Here is a 16,162-nt window from a genome sequence, read left to right on the forward strand (position 1 = left end):
ATGCCCAGCCAGAGTTCCAGGGTGATTGGTGGTAGGTCCCGGTGGGGGGGCAGCGGGAGCAACCTGCATCCTCATGCCCAGCCAGAGTTCCAGGGTGATTGGTGGTAGGTCCCGGTGGGGGGGCAGCGGGAGAAACCTACATCCCCATGCCCAGCCAGAGTTCCAGGGTGATTGGTGGTAGGTCCCGGTGGGGGCCAGCGGGAGCAACCTGCATCCTCATGCCCAGCCAGAGTTCCAGGGTGATTGGTGGTAGGTCCCGGTGGGGGGGCAGCGGGAGAAACCTACATCCCCATGCCCAGCCAGAGTTCCAGGGTGATTGGTGGTAGGTCCCGGTGGGCTGGAAGGGGGTCAGCGGGAGCAAACCGCATCCGCATGCCCAGCCAGAGTTCCAGGGTGATTGCAGGTAGGTCCCGGTGGGGTGGAAGGGGGGGCAGCGGGACCAACCTGTGTCCCTATGCCCAGCCAGAGTTCCAGAGTGATTGCAGGTAGGTCCCGGTGGGGTGGAAGGGGGTCAGCGGGAGCAAACCGCATCCCCATGCCCAGCCAGAGTTCCAGGGTGATTGCAGGTAGGTCCCGGTGGGGTGGAAGGGGGGGCAGCGGGACCAACCTGTGTCCCTATGCCCAGCCAGAGTTCCAGAGTGATTGCAGGTAGGTCCCGGTGGGTTGGAAGGGGGTCAGCGGGAGCAACTTGCATCCCCATGCCCAGCCAGAGTTCCAGGGTGATTGCAGGTAGGTCCCGGTGGGGTGGAAGGGGGGGCAGCGGGACCAACCTGTGTCCCTATGCCCAGCCAGAGTTCCAGAGTGATTGCAGGTAGGTCCCGGTGGGGTGGAAGGGGGTCAGCGGGAGCAAACCGCATCCGCATGCCCAGCCAGAGTTCCAGGGTGATTGCAGGTAGGTCCCGGTGGGGTGGAAGGGGGGGCAGCGGGACCAACCTGTGTCCCTATGCCCAGCCAGAGTTCCAGAGTGATTGCAGGTAGGTCCCGGTGGGGTGGAAGGGGGTCAGCGGGAGCAAACCGCATCCGCATGCCCAGCCAGAGTTCCAGGGTGATTGCAGGTAGGTCCCGGTGGGGTGGAAGGGGGGGCAGCGGGACCAACCTGTGTCCCTATGCCCAGCCAGAGTTCCAGAGTGATTGCAGGTAGGTCCCGGTGGGTTGGAAGGGGGTCAGCGGGAGCAACTTGCATCCCCATGCCCAGCCAGAGTTCCAGGGTGATTGCAGGTAGGTCCCGGTGGGGTGGAAGGGGGGGCAGCGGGACCAACCTGTGTCCCTATGCCCAGCCAGAGTTCCAGAGTGATTGCAGGTAGGTCCCGGTGGGCTGGAAGGGGGTCAGCGGGAGCAAACCGCATCCGCATGCCCAGCCAGAGTTCCAGGGTGATTGCAGGTAGGTCCCGGTGGGGTGGAAGGGGGGGCAGCGGGACCAACCTGTGTCCCTATGCCCAGCCAGAGTTCCAGAGTGATTGCAGGTAGGTCCCGGTGGGGTGGAAGGGGGTCAGCGGGAGCAAACCGCATCCCCATGCCCAGCCAGAGTTCCAGGGTGATTGCAGGTAGGTCCCGGTGGGGTGGAAGGGGGGGCAGCGGGACCAACCTGTGTCCCTATGCCCAGCCAGAGTTCCAGAGTGATTGCAGGTAGGTCCCGGTGGGTTGGAAGGGGGTCAGCGGGAGCAACTTGCATCCCCATGCCCAGCCAGAGTTCCAGGGTGATTGCAGGTAGGTCCCGGTGGGGTGGAAGGGGGGGCAGCGGGACCAACCTGTGTCCCTATGCCCAGCCAGAGTTCCAGAGTGATTGCAGGTAGGTCCCGGTGGGGTGGAAGGGGGTCAGCGGGAGCAAACCGCATCCGCATGCCCAGCCAGAGTTCCAGGGTGATTGCAGGTAGGTCCCGGTGGGGTGGAAGGGGGGGCAGCGGGACCAACCTGTGTCCCTATGCCCAGCCAGAGTTCCAGAGTGATTGCAGGTAGGTCCCGGTGGGGTGGAAGGGGGTCAGCGGGAGCAAACCGCATCCCCATGCCCAGCCAGAGTTCCAGGGTGATTGCAGGTAGGTCCCGGTGGGGTGAAAGGGGGGGCAGCGGGACCAACCTGTGTCCCTATGCCCAGCCAGAGTTCCAGAGTGATTGCAGGTAGGTCCCGGTGGGGTGGAAGGGGGTCAGCGGGAGCAAACCGCATCCCCATGCCCAGCCAGAGTTCCAGGGTGATTGCAGGTAGGTCCCGGTGGGGTGGAAGGGGGGGCAGCGGGACCAACCTGTGTCCCTATGCCCAGCCAGAGTTCCAGAGTGATTGCAGGTAGGTCCCGGTGGGTTGGAAGGGGGTCAGCGGGAGCAACTTGCATCCCCATGCCCAGCCAGAGTTCCAGGGTGATTGCAGGTAGGTCCCGGTGGGGTGGAAGGGGGGGCAGCGGGACCAACCTGTGTCCCTATGCCCAGCCAGAGTTCCAGAGTGATTGCAGGTAGGTCCCGGTGGGGTGGAAGGGGGTCAGCGGGAGCAAACCGCATCCCCATGCCCAGCCAGAGTTCCAGGGTGATTGCAGGTAGGTCCCGGTGGGGTGGAAGGGGGGGCAGCGGGACCAACCTGTGTCCCTATGCCCAGCCAGAGTTCCAGAGTGATTGCAGGTAGGTCCCGGTGGGTTGGAAGGGGGTCAGCGGGAGCAACTTGCATCCCCATGCCCAGCCAGAGTTCCAGGGTGATTGCAGGTAGGTCCCGGTGGGGTGGAAGGGGGGGCAGCGGGACCAACCTGTGTCCCTATGCCCAGCCAGAGTTCCAGAGTGATTGCAGGTAGGTCCCGGTGGGGTGGAAGGGGGTCAGCGGGAGCAAACCGCATCCGCATGCCCAGCCAGAGTTCCAGGGTGATTGCAGGTAGGTCCCGGTGGGGTGGAAGGGGGGGCAGCGGGACCAACCTGTGTCCCTATGCCCAGCCAGAGTTCCAGAGTGATTGCAGGTAGGTCCCGGTGGGGTGGAAGGGGGTCAGCGGGAGCAAACCGCATCCCCATGCCCAGCCAGAGTTCCAGGGTGATTGCAGGTAGGTCCCGGTGGGGTGGAAGGGGGGGCAGCGGGACCAACCTGTGTCCCTATGCCCAGCCAGAGTTCCAGAGTGATTGCAGGTAGGTCCCGGTGGGGTGGAAGGGGGTCAGCGGGAGCAAACCGCATCCCCATGCCCAGCCAGAGTTCCAGGGTGATTGCAGGTAGGTCCCGGTGGGGTGGAAGGGGGTCAGCTGGAGCAAACCGCATCCCCATGCCCAGCCAGAGTTCCAGGGTGATTGCAGGTAGGTCCCGGTGGGGTGGAAGGGGGGGCAGCGGGACCAACCTGTGTCCCTATGCCCAGCCAGAGTTCCAGAGTGATTGCAGGTAGGTCCCGGTGGGGTGGAAGGGGGTCAGCGGGAGCAACTTGCATCCCCATGCCCAGCCAGAGAACCAGGGTGATTGCTGGTAGGTAAGGAGATCCATTTGGTGACCAAACAGCAGTGAAAATAAAAAGGCCCAAATGTCAAAGAATGACACTTTTAATACTGAAAGTGAAACATTTAAAATCAAGTTAAAGTGGGGTATGTTCAGAAATGTCAGAGACGGTAATGAGCAGCAGAGGCAGGCCGGGGCAGAGTTCCAGGGCCAGGGGTGTCACGGCAGGCAGCGTAGGCCGGGGCAGAGTTCCAGGGCGGTGGGGAGAGGACTAGGCCTCAAATCCAAGGAGATCCATTTGGTGACTAAACAGCAGTGACAATAAAAAGGCCCAAATGCCAAAGAATGACACTTTTAATACTGAAAGTGAAACATTTAAAATCAAGTTAAAGTGGGGTATGTTCAGAAATGTCAGAGACGGTAATGAGCAGCAGAGGCAGGCCGGGGCAGAGTTCCAGGGCCAGGGGTGTGACGGCAGGCAGCGTAGGCCGGGGCAGAGTTCCAGGGCGGTGGGGAGAGGACTAGGCCTCAATCCAAGGAGATCCATTTGGTGACCAAGCAGCAGTGAAAATAAAAAGGCCCAAATGTCAAAGAATGCCATTTCTGCTACTGAAAGTGAAACATTTGAAAGTGAAACATTTAAAATCAAGTTAAAGTGGGGTATGTTCAAAAATGTCAGAGGCGGTGGTGAACAGCAAGGGCAGGCCGGGGCAGAGTTCCAGGGCCAGGGGTGTGACGGCAGGCAGCGTAGGCCGGGGCAGAGTTCCAGGGCGGTGGGGAGAGGACTAGGCCTCAATCCAAGGAGATCCATTTGGTGACCAAGCAGCAGTGAAAATAAAAAGGCCCAAATGTCAAAGAATGCCATTTCTGCTACTGAAAGGGAAACATTTGAAAGTGAAACATTTAAAATCAAGTTAAAGTGGGGTATGTTCAAAAATGTCAGAGGCGGTGGTGAACAGCAAGGGCAGGCCGGGGCAGAGTTCCAGGGCCAGGGGTGTGACGGCAGGCAGCGTAGGCCGGGGCAGAGTTCCAGGGCGGTGGGGAGAGGACTAGGCCTCAATCCAAGGAGATCCATTTGGTGACCAAGCAGCAGTGACAATAAAAAGGCCCAAATGTCAAAGAATGCCATTTCTGCTACTGAAAGTGAAACATTTGAAAGTGAAACATTTAAAATCAAGTTAAAGTGGGGTATGTTCACAAATGTCAGAGGCGGTGGTGAGCAGCAGAGGCAGGCCGGGGCAGAGTTCCAGGGCCAGGGGTGTGACGGCAGGCAGCGTAGGCCGGGGCAGAGTTCCAGGGCGGTGGGGAGAGGACTAGGCCTCAATCCAAGGAGATCCATTTGGTGACCAAGCAGCAGTGAAAATAAAAAGGCCCAAATGTCAAAGAATGCCATTTCTGCTACTGAAAGTGAAACATTTGAAAGTGAAACATTTAAAATCAAGTTAAAGTGGGGTATGTTCACAAATGTCAGAGGCGGTAGTGAACAGCAGAGGCAGACCGTGGCACAGTTCCAGGGCCAGAGTGTGACACTGTCCGCCGATAGATAACCCTTTGCACATTATCGTCATCATCATTATCAGCAGCAGTTGCTGTCAGCCAGCTCCAGAGTGTATGAGCGGGGTGTGCTGCCCATTGCAGCCCGGGGCAGAGGAGCCGTATGCAAGCTGTGCATGCCCGGTGGCAACAGTGTATGAGCTCCACAGCGCCAGCGGGGGGGGTCCCACTATGTCCCAAGCCGCCTGACATGTACTTCCGGTCGGCTAGGAGGTGGCATGTCACCTGGGCTGTCAGCCAGCCCCAGAGTGTATGAGCGGCGTGTGCCTGCACCCGTGGGGGGGATACAGGAGCCATGGGGAAGCTGTGCAAGACCGGGGGCAGCCGTGTAGGTGCTCTGCAGTGCCCGCTGTGGACTTCCAGGGCAAGAGCGGTAGGAGCGGCCAACTCATGCCGACCTCCTGGAACTCCCCGTCGGCTTCGCTCGCGGGTCGGTCCCGCTGATTTTTCTACCTTCATAATAAAAAAATCTTTTTTTTTTTTATGGCATTTTCGGAAGCCTCAAGCCCACCTGGCTTTGCACGAGCAAGGCCACGTCGGCGTCTCCTTCCGAAAGCGGCCGGGAGCCAGTTCCGAGTATGAGCGGCGTGTGCCTGCCTTTTGCACCCGTGGGGGGATAGAGGGGCCCCTGGGGAGCTTGTACATGCCGGCAGCTTCCTTGTGGGAGCTCCACAGCGCCCGCGGCGAGTCCCGTTGTGTCCAGCCGGCTGACAAGCACTTCCGGTCCGCGAAGGATGCATGTCAGCGGCGGTGTGCCCGCTCCGGGTGTGAGCGGCGTGTGCCTGCCTATGGCATCCTGGGGGGGATAGAGGAGCCATGGGGAAGCCGTGCCAGCCCGGTTGCAGCCGTGTACGAGCTCCTCAGCGCCAGCGTCGGAGTTTGAGGGCAAGAGCGGTAGGAGCGGCCAACTCATGCCGACCTCCTGGAACTCCCCGTCGGCTTCGCTCGCGGGTCGGTCCCGCTGATTTTTCTACCTTCATAATAAAAAAATCTTTTTTTTTTTATGGCATTTTCGGAAGCCTCAAGCCCACCTGGAGTTGCACGAGCAAGGCCACGTCGGCGTCTCCTTCCGAAAGCGGCCGGGAGCCAGTTCCGAGTATGAGCGGCGTGTGCCTGCCTTTTGCACCCGTGGGGGGATAGAGGGGCCCCTGGGGAGCTTGTACATGCCGGCAGCTTCCTTGTGGGAGCTCCACAGCGCCCGCGGCGAGTCCCGTTGTGTCCAGCCGGCTGACAAGCACTTCCGGTCCGCGAAGGATGCATGTCAGCGGCGGTGTGCCCGCTCCGGGTGTGAGCGGCGTGTGCCTGCCTATGGCATCCTGGGGGGGATAGAGGAGCCATGGGGAAGCCGTGCCAGCCCGGTTGCAGCCGTGTACGAGCTCCTCAGCGCCAGCGTCGGAGTTTGAGGGCAAGAGCGGTAGGAGCGGCCAACTCATGCCGACCTCCTGGAACTCCCCGTCGGCTTCGCTCGCGGGTCGGTCCCGCTGATTTTTCTACCTTCATAATAAAAAAATCTTTTTTTTTTTATGGCATTTTCGGAAGCCTCAAGCCCACCTGGCTTTGCACGAGCAAGGCCACGTCGGCGTCTCCTTCCGAAAGCGGCCGGGAGCCAGTTCCGAGTATGAGCGGCGTGTGCCTGCCTTTTGCACCCGTGGGGGGATAGAGGGGCCCCTGGGGAGCTTGTACATGCCGGCAGCTTCCTTGTGGGAGCTCCACAGCGCCCGCGGCGAGTCCCGTTGTGTCCAGCCGGCTGACAAGCACTTCCGGTCCGCGAAGGATGCATGTCAGCGGCGGTGTGCCCGCTCCGGGTGTGAGCGGCGTGTGCCTGCCTATGGCATCCTGGGGGGGATAGAGGAGCCATGGGGAAGCCGTGCCAGCCCGGTTGCAGCCGTGTACGAGCTCCTCAGCGCCAGCGTCGGAGTTTGAGGGCAAGAGCGGTAGGAGCGGCCAACTCATGCCGACCTCCTGGAACTCCCCGTCGGCTTCGCTCGCGGGTCGGTCCCGCTGATTTTTCTACCTTCATAATAAAAAAATCTTTTTTTTTTTATGGCATTTTCGGAAGCCTCAAGCCCACCTGGAGTTGCACGAGCAAGGCCACGTCGGCGTCTCCTTCCGAAAGCGGCCGGGAGCCAATTCCGAGTATGAGCGGCGTGTGCCTGCCTTTTGCACCCGTGGGGGGATAGAGGGGCCCCTGGGGAGCTTGTACATGCCGGCAGCTTCCTTGTGGGAGCTCCACAGCGCCCGCGGCGAGTCCCGTTGTGTCCAGCCGGCTGACAAGCACTTCCGGTCCGCGAAGGATGCATGTCAGCGGCGGTGTGCCCGCTCCGGGTGTGAGCGGCGTGTGCCTGCCTATGGCATCCTGGGGGGGATAGAGGAGCCATGGGGAAGCCGTGCCAGCCCGGTTGCAGCCGTGTACGAGCTCCTCAGCGCCAGCGTCGGAGTTTGAGGGCAAGAGCGGTAGGAGCGGCCAACTCATGCCGACCTCCTGGAACTCCCCGTCGGCTTCGCTCGCGGGTCGGTCCCGCTGATTTTTCTACCTTCATAATAAAAAAATCTTTTTTTTTTTATGGCATTTTCGGAAGCCTCAAGCCCACCTGGAGTTGCACGAGCAAGGCCACGTCGGCGTCTCCTTCCGAAAGCGGCCGGGAGCCAGCTCCGAGTATGAGCGGTGTGTGCCTGCCTTTTGCACCCGTGGGGGAATAGAGGAGCCATGGGGAAGCTGTGCATGCCCAAGCTTCAAACTGTCACCATGTCAACAGACATGGTGACAGTGTCCCGATCGCAAAGCAGGATTCAAACAGGACCAATCAGAGTGGTCCCTGTGCCGGAAACGAGCTGTGATTGGTCAGTACTGACAGGCCAATCATAGCGCAGGAGCAGTGTTGCCTGCCTATTGCACCCGTGGGGGGAATAGAGGAGCCATGGGGAAGCTGTGCATGCCCAAGCTTCAAACTGTCACCATGTCAACAGACATGGTGACAGTGTCCCGATCGCAAAGCAGGATTCAAACAGGACCAATCAGAGTGGTCCCTGTGCCGGAAACGAGCTGTGATTGGTCAGTACTGACAGGCAAATCACAGCGCAGTAGCAGTGGTGCCTGCCTATTGCACCCGTGGGGGGGATAGAGGAGCCATGGGGAAGCTGTGCATGCCCAAGCTTCAAACTGTCACCATGTCAACAGACATGGTGACAGCGTCCCGATCATAAAGCAGGATTCAAACAGGACCAATCAGAGTGGTCCCTGTGCCGGAAACGAGCTGTGATTGGTCAGTACTGACAGGCCAATCACAGCGCAGGAGCAGTGGTTTGCCGGCATCTCCGTCTCTGACAAGCTCTTTCCTGTCAGAGAGCTTGTGAGAGACGGAGACAGGAATAAATACAGTGCGTAAGTTCAAAAAAACCAGCGATCTGCCGCTTTTCTGCCCTTTTGTGCCCACTAACCTGTTTTTAGTTAGTTAGGTAGCACAAGTTTTTCAGTATGGCCAAAAGAGTCTTTTCAGCCGAGGAAGCATCTGCAATGCTGTGTTCCGACACGGACAGCGCAAGTGAAGGTGAGGAGCAGTTCGTGCTTCCATCTTCCTCTGCATCTAGTGACTCTGAATCTGCACCCCCCAGTCGGCGTAGAAGAGCCGTAGTTCCTGATCTGCCTGAGCTGACCTGGGAAGCTGCAGAGAATTATACCCCCCAGGTGCCTGAGTTTACAGCCCGCTCAGGCATTCAAATTGAAATGACGGGTTTCAGCCCCATTGATTATTTTAACCTTTTTTTTTCAGACTCCCTTTTAGCGTTAATGGTCCAGCAGACCAACATCTATGCGGAACAATTTATCGCCCAGAACCCTGACTCTTATTATGGGAGAAGCCAAAATTGGACCCCCACAAACCTAGTGGAATTGCGGAAGTTTTGGGGCATATTTTTAAGTTTTGGCCTAATAAAAAAGCCTAGGATTAGAGACTATTGGTCCCTTGATATTTTATATAACACCCCCATTTACCGCACAGTAATGCCAAGGAAGCGCTTCGAAGCCATCCTGAAATTCCTTCATTACAACGATAATAGCCAGTGCCCACCCCCACAGGACCCAAATTTTGATAGGCTATATAAAATACGACCATTGATTGCCCACTACTCCCAAATTTTTTCCCACGTTTATACCCCCCAGCAAAATATTTCGGTAGATGAATCCCTAGTCAGCTTCAAGGGTAGACTGCACTTCAGGCAGTATCTACCCAATAAAAGAGCCCGGTACGGCATAAAGCTCTACAAGCTGTGCGAAAGTGCCACCGGTTACACCTACTCCTTTAGGGTCTATGAGGGAAAAGACTCCCATATAGATCCCCCAGAATGCCCCCCTTTCCTTGGAATTAGTGGAAAGATCGTATGGGATCTTATCCATCCTTTACTTGGGAAAGGCTATCATCTTTATCTGGACAACTTTTATAACAGTGTCCCCTTAGTAAAAGTTCTCTTGTCCAGATCCACCTTGGCATGCGGAACAATCCGCAAAAATAAGAAGGGCCTCCCCAAAACATTGCTGGGTCAGATCCTAAAATTAGGAGAGAGCAAAGCTTTCTGCTGCGACAATCTGCTCCTCCTAAAGTATAAGGATAAAAGGGACGTCCTTATACTGACCAGCATACACGACAGCAGATGCAGCCTAGTCCCTGTACGTGGATCCACTTCCCAAGTCCCAAAACCATATTGTGTACAGGAGTACAACAAGTATATGGGTGGCGTTGACCTGTCCGACCAGGTTATAAAACCATACAACGCCATGCGCAAGACCAGAGTATGGTATAAGAAGCTGTCTGTGCATCTTACACAGATGGCTTTATACAACGCCTTTGTCCTCTATAGATATGCCAGCAGTGGAGGTACGTTCCTGCAATTTCAGGAAAAGGTCATAAAGTCCCTGATGTTTGGTAACCAGGAAGGAGAGGGCAGTTCATCTGGCTCTTCCGTCAGTAGGATAATTCCCGGCCAGCATTTCCCGACAGAAATCCCCCCCACTGAAAAAAAAAAGAAGCCCCAAAAAAAATGCCGTGTGTGTGCCAAGCGAGGCATTCGTAAGGACACCACATACCATTGTGAGACATGTCCCACAAATCCCGGCCTGTGCATGAACCAATGTTTCAAAATATATCATACCTCCTTGGATTTTTAATTTATTTATTCATTATTCACCTTTTCTGTCTCCCATACTGGCCATGACCAATTATTAATTTTTCTACTGACCAGCCCCATTTAAAATTTGATCATTTAAAAATTGTAAAAAAAACCCACCTAAAACAAAACTAAAAATTCTCACTATACCCCTAGATAATTTCCTCAATGGGTGTAGTTTCCGAAATGGGGTCACTTGTGGGGGGTTTCCACTGTTTAGTCCCCTCAGGGGCTTTGTAAATGTGACAAGGCCTCTCAAACCATTCCTGCTAAATGTGATCTCCCAAAGCCAAATGGCACTCCATCCCTTCTAAGCCATGCCCTGTGTTCAAATATCCGTTTATTACCACATGTGGGGTATTGTTTTACTCGGGAGACATTGCTTTACAAATTTTACAGTGCTTTTTCTCCTTCAGTCCTTGTGGAAATGAGAAAAAAAATGGCTAAACCTAAATTTTCTTTGAATAAATGTTGATTTTAATTTTCACGGCCTACTTCCAATAAATTCTGTAAAAAACCTGTGCGGTCAAAATGCTTACCATACCCCTAGATAATTTCCTTGAGGTGTCTAGTTTCCCAGATGGGGTCACTTGTGGGGGGTTTCCACTGTTTAGTCCCCTCAGGGGCTTTGTAAATGTGACAAGGCCTCTCAAACCATTCCTGCTAAATGTGATCTCCCAAAGCCAAATGGCACTCCATCCCTTCTAAGCCATGCCCTGTGTTCAAATATCCGTTTATTACCACATGTGGGGTATTGTTTTACTCGGGAGACATTGCTTTACAAATTTTACGGTGCTTTTTCTCCTTCAGTCCTTGTGGAAATGAGAAAAAAAATGGCTAAACCTAAATTTTCTTTGAATAAATGTTGATTTTAATTTTCACGGCCTACTTCCAATAAATTCTGTAAAAAACCTGTGCGGTCAAAATGCTTACCATACCCCTAGATAATTTCCTTGAGGTGTCTAGTTTCCCAGATGGGGTCACTTGTGGGGGGTTTCCACTGTTTAGTCCCCTCAGGGGCTTTGTAAATGTGACAAGGCCTCTCAAACCATTCCTGCTAAATGTGATCTCCCAAAGCCAAATGGCACTCCATCCCTTCTAAGCCATGCCCTGTGTTCAAATATCCGTTTATTACCACATGTGGGGTATTGTTTTACTCGGGAGACATTGCTTTACAAATTTTACGGTGCTTTTTCTCCTTCAGTCCTTGTGGAAATGAGAAAAAAAATGGCTAAACCTAAATTTTCTTTGAATAAATGTTGATTTTAATTTTCACGGCCTACTTCCAATAAATTCTGTAAAAAACCTGTGCGGTCAAAATGCTTACCATACCCCTAGATAATTTCCTTGAGGTGTCTAGTTTCCCAGATGGGGTCACTTGTGGGGGGTTTCCACTGTTTAGTCCCCTCAGGGGCTTTGTAAATGTGACAAGGCCTCTCAAACCATTCCTGCTAAATGTGATCTCCCAAAGCCAAATGGCACTCCATCCCTTCTAAGCCATGCCCTGTGTTCAAATATCCGTTTATTACCACATGTGGGGTATTGTTTTACTCGGGAGACATTGCTTTACAAATTTTACGGTGCTTTTTCTCCTTCAGTCCTTGTGGAAATGAGAAAAAAAATGGCTAAACCTAAATTTTCTTTGAATAAATGTTGATTTGAATTTTCACGGCCTACTTCCAATAAATTCTGTAAAAAACCTGTGCGGTCAAAATGCTCACCATACCCCTAGATAATTTCCTTGAGGTGTCTAGTTTCCCAGATGGGGTCACTTTTGGGGGATTTGTACTGTTTTGTCACTGCAAGAGCCCTTCTAACAAAATAAGGCCCCAAAATCTACTAGGTGTTCCTTTGCTTCTGAGGCCTGTGCTTCATTCCAGTAGCACGCTACGACCACATGTGGGATATTTCCTAAAACTGCAGAGACTGGGCAACAAATATTGAGTTGAATTTCTCTGCTAAAACCTTCTGTGTAATAAAAAAATAGTATTAAAAATTTATTTCTGCCAATAAATATGAAATTTGTAAATTCCACCTCTACTTTGCTTTAATTCCTGTGAAATGTGTAAAGGGTTAAGACATTTTCTAAATGCTGTTTTGAATACTTTGAGGGGTGAAGTTTTTAAAATGGGGTGACTTTTTGGGGGTTTCTAATATATAAGGCCCTCAAAGCCACTTCACAACTGAACTGGCCCCTGTAAAAATGGCCTTTTGACATTTTCTTGAAAATGTGAGAAATTGCTGCTAAAGTTGTAGGCCTTGTGATGTCATAGAAAAATAAAAGGATGTTCAAAAAACGATGCCAATCTAAAGTAGACATATGGGTGATGTTAATTAGCAACCATTTTGTGTGGTATAACTGCCTGTCTTACAAGCAGATACATTTAAATTGAGAAAAATGCTAATTTTTGCAATTTTTCGCTAATTTTCGGTGTTATTCACAATTAAATATAGAACATATCGAGCAAATTTTGCTAGTAACTTAAAGTGCAATGTGTCACGAGAAAACAATCTCAGAATCGCTTGGATAGGTGAAAGCATTCCAGAGTTATTACCACATAAAGTGAACATGTCAGATTTGAAAAATGAGGCTCTGTCAGGAAGGTCAAAAGTGGCTAGGGCGGGAAGGGGTTAACCTAGTTCGGTCCCCACCGTTACAGTCGGATGTCAGCTGTAAGATACAGCTGAGATCCGGTGATGATGGCACCGACTCAGCTTCTGAGCCGGTGCCAAACATTGTACGTCATTTTGCGTGAAGTCAATGCTTTCCAGGACGTACATATACGTCCAATGGCGGGAAGGGGTTAATATCACTGACATGTTCCCTTACTCTTATTCTTAACTCTCTGGTGGTCATCCTGACATAAATTTTGGGGCAAGGACAGGTGGCATAATAAATTCCGCCTTTGGTGGCACAGTTAATTGGCCATGTTATTTTAAATGTATGCACATGCAGAATCTTGAAAGGTCAATGATTTTTCTATATAAGGACAACTAATGCAGTCCCCACAAGGTTTACAACCCCATTTCGGATTTGGTGTATCGGAAATATTTTTTGGTTTATCTGGAAAAAGGTGGCTATTCACCAAAGTGTCTCCCAAATTTTTAGAACGTCTTGCAGTCATAGATGGGCAATCTGGTATAAAGTTTGGCAATACAGGGTCAGTATGCAAAATAGGCCAGTATTTCATCAAAGTTTCGCGCATCATGTCCCATCTTGTGTTAAATGTAGATATAAATCTTACCTTTTCTATTGTTTGATGTTGAATTTTTTATTGAAGTAATAGATTTCTAGGCGTATGTTGTGCTCTAGTGAATGCTCTTCTACAGCGTTTCCTACAACCCCGTTCGGTAAACCTTTGTTTAAAATCTTCAGATCTGGAAATAAGTCTTCCTCAGTTGAGCAGACTTTTTGCATTCTCAAAAATTGCCCTATCGGTATGGCAACTATTGTCTGTTTCGGATGTGATTTTGTTGCATGTAGAAGAGAATTAGTGGATGTGGGTTTACGGAACAGATCTGTTTGAATGAAATTAGAATTATCACATTTGATCGAGATGTCTAAAAAATCTATTTCCTGTTTATTTCACTTGGATGTTAATCTGATGTTTCTGTCATTGCAATTCAATTGTGAGATGAAAGTATTTAATTGAACAGATGACCCCTGCCAGATCATGAAGATATCGTCGATGTAGCGGATACAAAAGAGGACCCTCTCCATCGACTCTCCACGTTCTGACAGGAAAAGGTCCCTCTCCCGCAACTGCAGGAACAGATTTGCTTATTAGGGTGCACATGCTGCCCCCATTGCAGTCCCCGGGAGCTGTAGGTAGAAGGACCCGTTAAATGTGAAACAATTATGAGTTAGAACAAAATCGAAACAGGTAAGTAGAAATTGTATCATGTCACTATCAATATCACTCATCTGCAAAAAATATCTAACAGCCTGCATAACATCCTGATGGTGGATGTTGGTGTATAATGACTCTACGTCAAAAGTGACAAAGATTGTATCAGTGTCAATACAGATGCCGTCAAGTTTAGATAATAAATCTGCCAAATCCCTCAAATAGGAGGGTAAACATTCCATCATCAGTTTGAGATAAAAATCAATATATTTACAGAGGTTTTCAGTTAACCCCCCTACCTGAGATGATGGGCATTCCCGGTGGATTCTGAATATCCTTGTGTATTTTGGGGAGAAGGTAAAGTGTGGCCACTGTCGGATCAAATGGAATCAGATTTTCTGCTATAACTTGGGATATTATACCCTCATCGATTGACTTTTGAATTAGGCTTTGAAGCTGCGAACTAAAAGAGAGAAGAGGATTGTACGTCAGTCTTTTATAGCATGTACGGTCCCTTAGTTGTCTATTAGCTTCTGCTATATATAATTTACGAAGCCAAACCACAACATTTCCGCCTTTATTGGCCGGTTTAAATATGGGATCATTGAGGGATTTGAATACTTAATCTCTCATCTCTTGTAAGATTATCATTGTGTATACCTTTAGGGATTGACCACCAATCTGCGAATACCGTTTTAACAAAAAGATCTATGGTGGGGTACATTGAAAGGGGAGGGAATTTAGTTGATTTTTTTCTTAGGCAGTCTGGAATCTTACCTTTTTGGGAAGTATCTAGTTTTGCAAGTTCCTCCAAAATTTGTTGTCGTAAAGATTAAATCCTCCTCTTTGAAATGCCATTTCTTAAACATCAAAAATCCTGCAAATAACTGAAGATACTTTATAGCTACAAATAAGTCAAACCCGGATGTGGGGGGAAAAGTTAGCCCCTTTTCAAGTACATGCAGATCACATGGAGACAAGTAGTGGGAGGAAAATTTAATTACCTTAGACTCTCATTGTCCGGGTTTTGAGCATTAGTTTTAACATTCTTATTTTTGTTTTTGTTAATGGAATGATTGTATTCTTTCTTCCTTTTCCCATTCCATCTAACATTGCCATTACGTAAGATCATTTGGTGCTGTTCACCTTGTGAGGACAGAGACGACATTGAAGATGATCTACTGCGTAGCTCAGCCATATTCCTTCTGTTCCTTTTGTACATTCTTTTTAATTGAAAATCATTGATGGCAAAAAACAATATAAAGGCAGCTTTTTGCTTCTTACCTGTGCAGCCGGATAGTTTTTCCCAGTCAGTAGCAGGACCAGTTTTTTTAATTGTTGCTTCCCTTGGGTTGTGCCATGACTCACTCACTATTTGAGACATTTAGCGCATTTCTTAAGTTGTGAAGAAAGAATCCGGGTTGTGCTCTGCTTTGATTTAGCTAGATGATTGCATGCGCATTGGGCCACCAGTGGTCAGGGAATGCGGAAACCTGTTAGCCACTATTCAGCAGGTGTTTAGTCAATTTGGAATCCTCCAGCCCCTGATAAAACCGAAAGCCCATCAACAGTAATGACGTCTTTTGCGATTATCATCAACTCCACTGCGATGAAGTGCCGGGTTAAAAAGTGATTTGCTCTTTGAGGAAGTCAAAGATGGATTAGGTAGGTAGGGATTCTGAGATGGTGTTGTTCAGGTTGCCAAGGATTTGCCCGGTCCATTGTTTTGCAGATTATTTCAAGGGAGTCTCATTAGCTTTGACTCCCCAAAACCGCTGATACCACTATAGGAGAAAACAGTGACCACAAACCTCTGTTGCCTAGCTTAGCTCTTGCATTAGTATATAAAAGTACTTTCATTGTTCCACATGGTGTATTCAAATTAGGTTCCAGGTGTCTGGCGTGTCCAGCAAACTGACCTCCCTATCCCCTCCCCTCTACTCTACTCTGCAGATAGTATAAGACGCTAAAGACCAGTGGAGCCGTCCTTCAACTGGAGAAAGAAAGGGTTAGAACTCAGAATGACGGACACGGCGGACACTTGAAACCTAATGTGAATCTCTATGCAAGAACTAAGCTACATATGCAACAAAGGTATGCACTTGAGAAAAGAAAAACCTGCAGCACTTACCATTTATTCAAATTTCTTCTTTATTGGCAAAAGCAGTAATAGAAAGTGGAGCAATAGCCTGCGGCCGTTTTGTGTGTGCCC

Source organism: Rhinoderma darwinii, chromosome 7, assembly GCF_050947455.1.
Source record: "Rhinoderma darwinii isolate aRhiDar2 chromosome 7, aRhiDar2.hap1, whole genome shotgun sequence".
Lineage (NCBI taxonomy): Eukaryota > Metazoa > Chordata > Amphibia > Anura > Rhinodermatidae > Rhinoderma > Rhinoderma darwinii.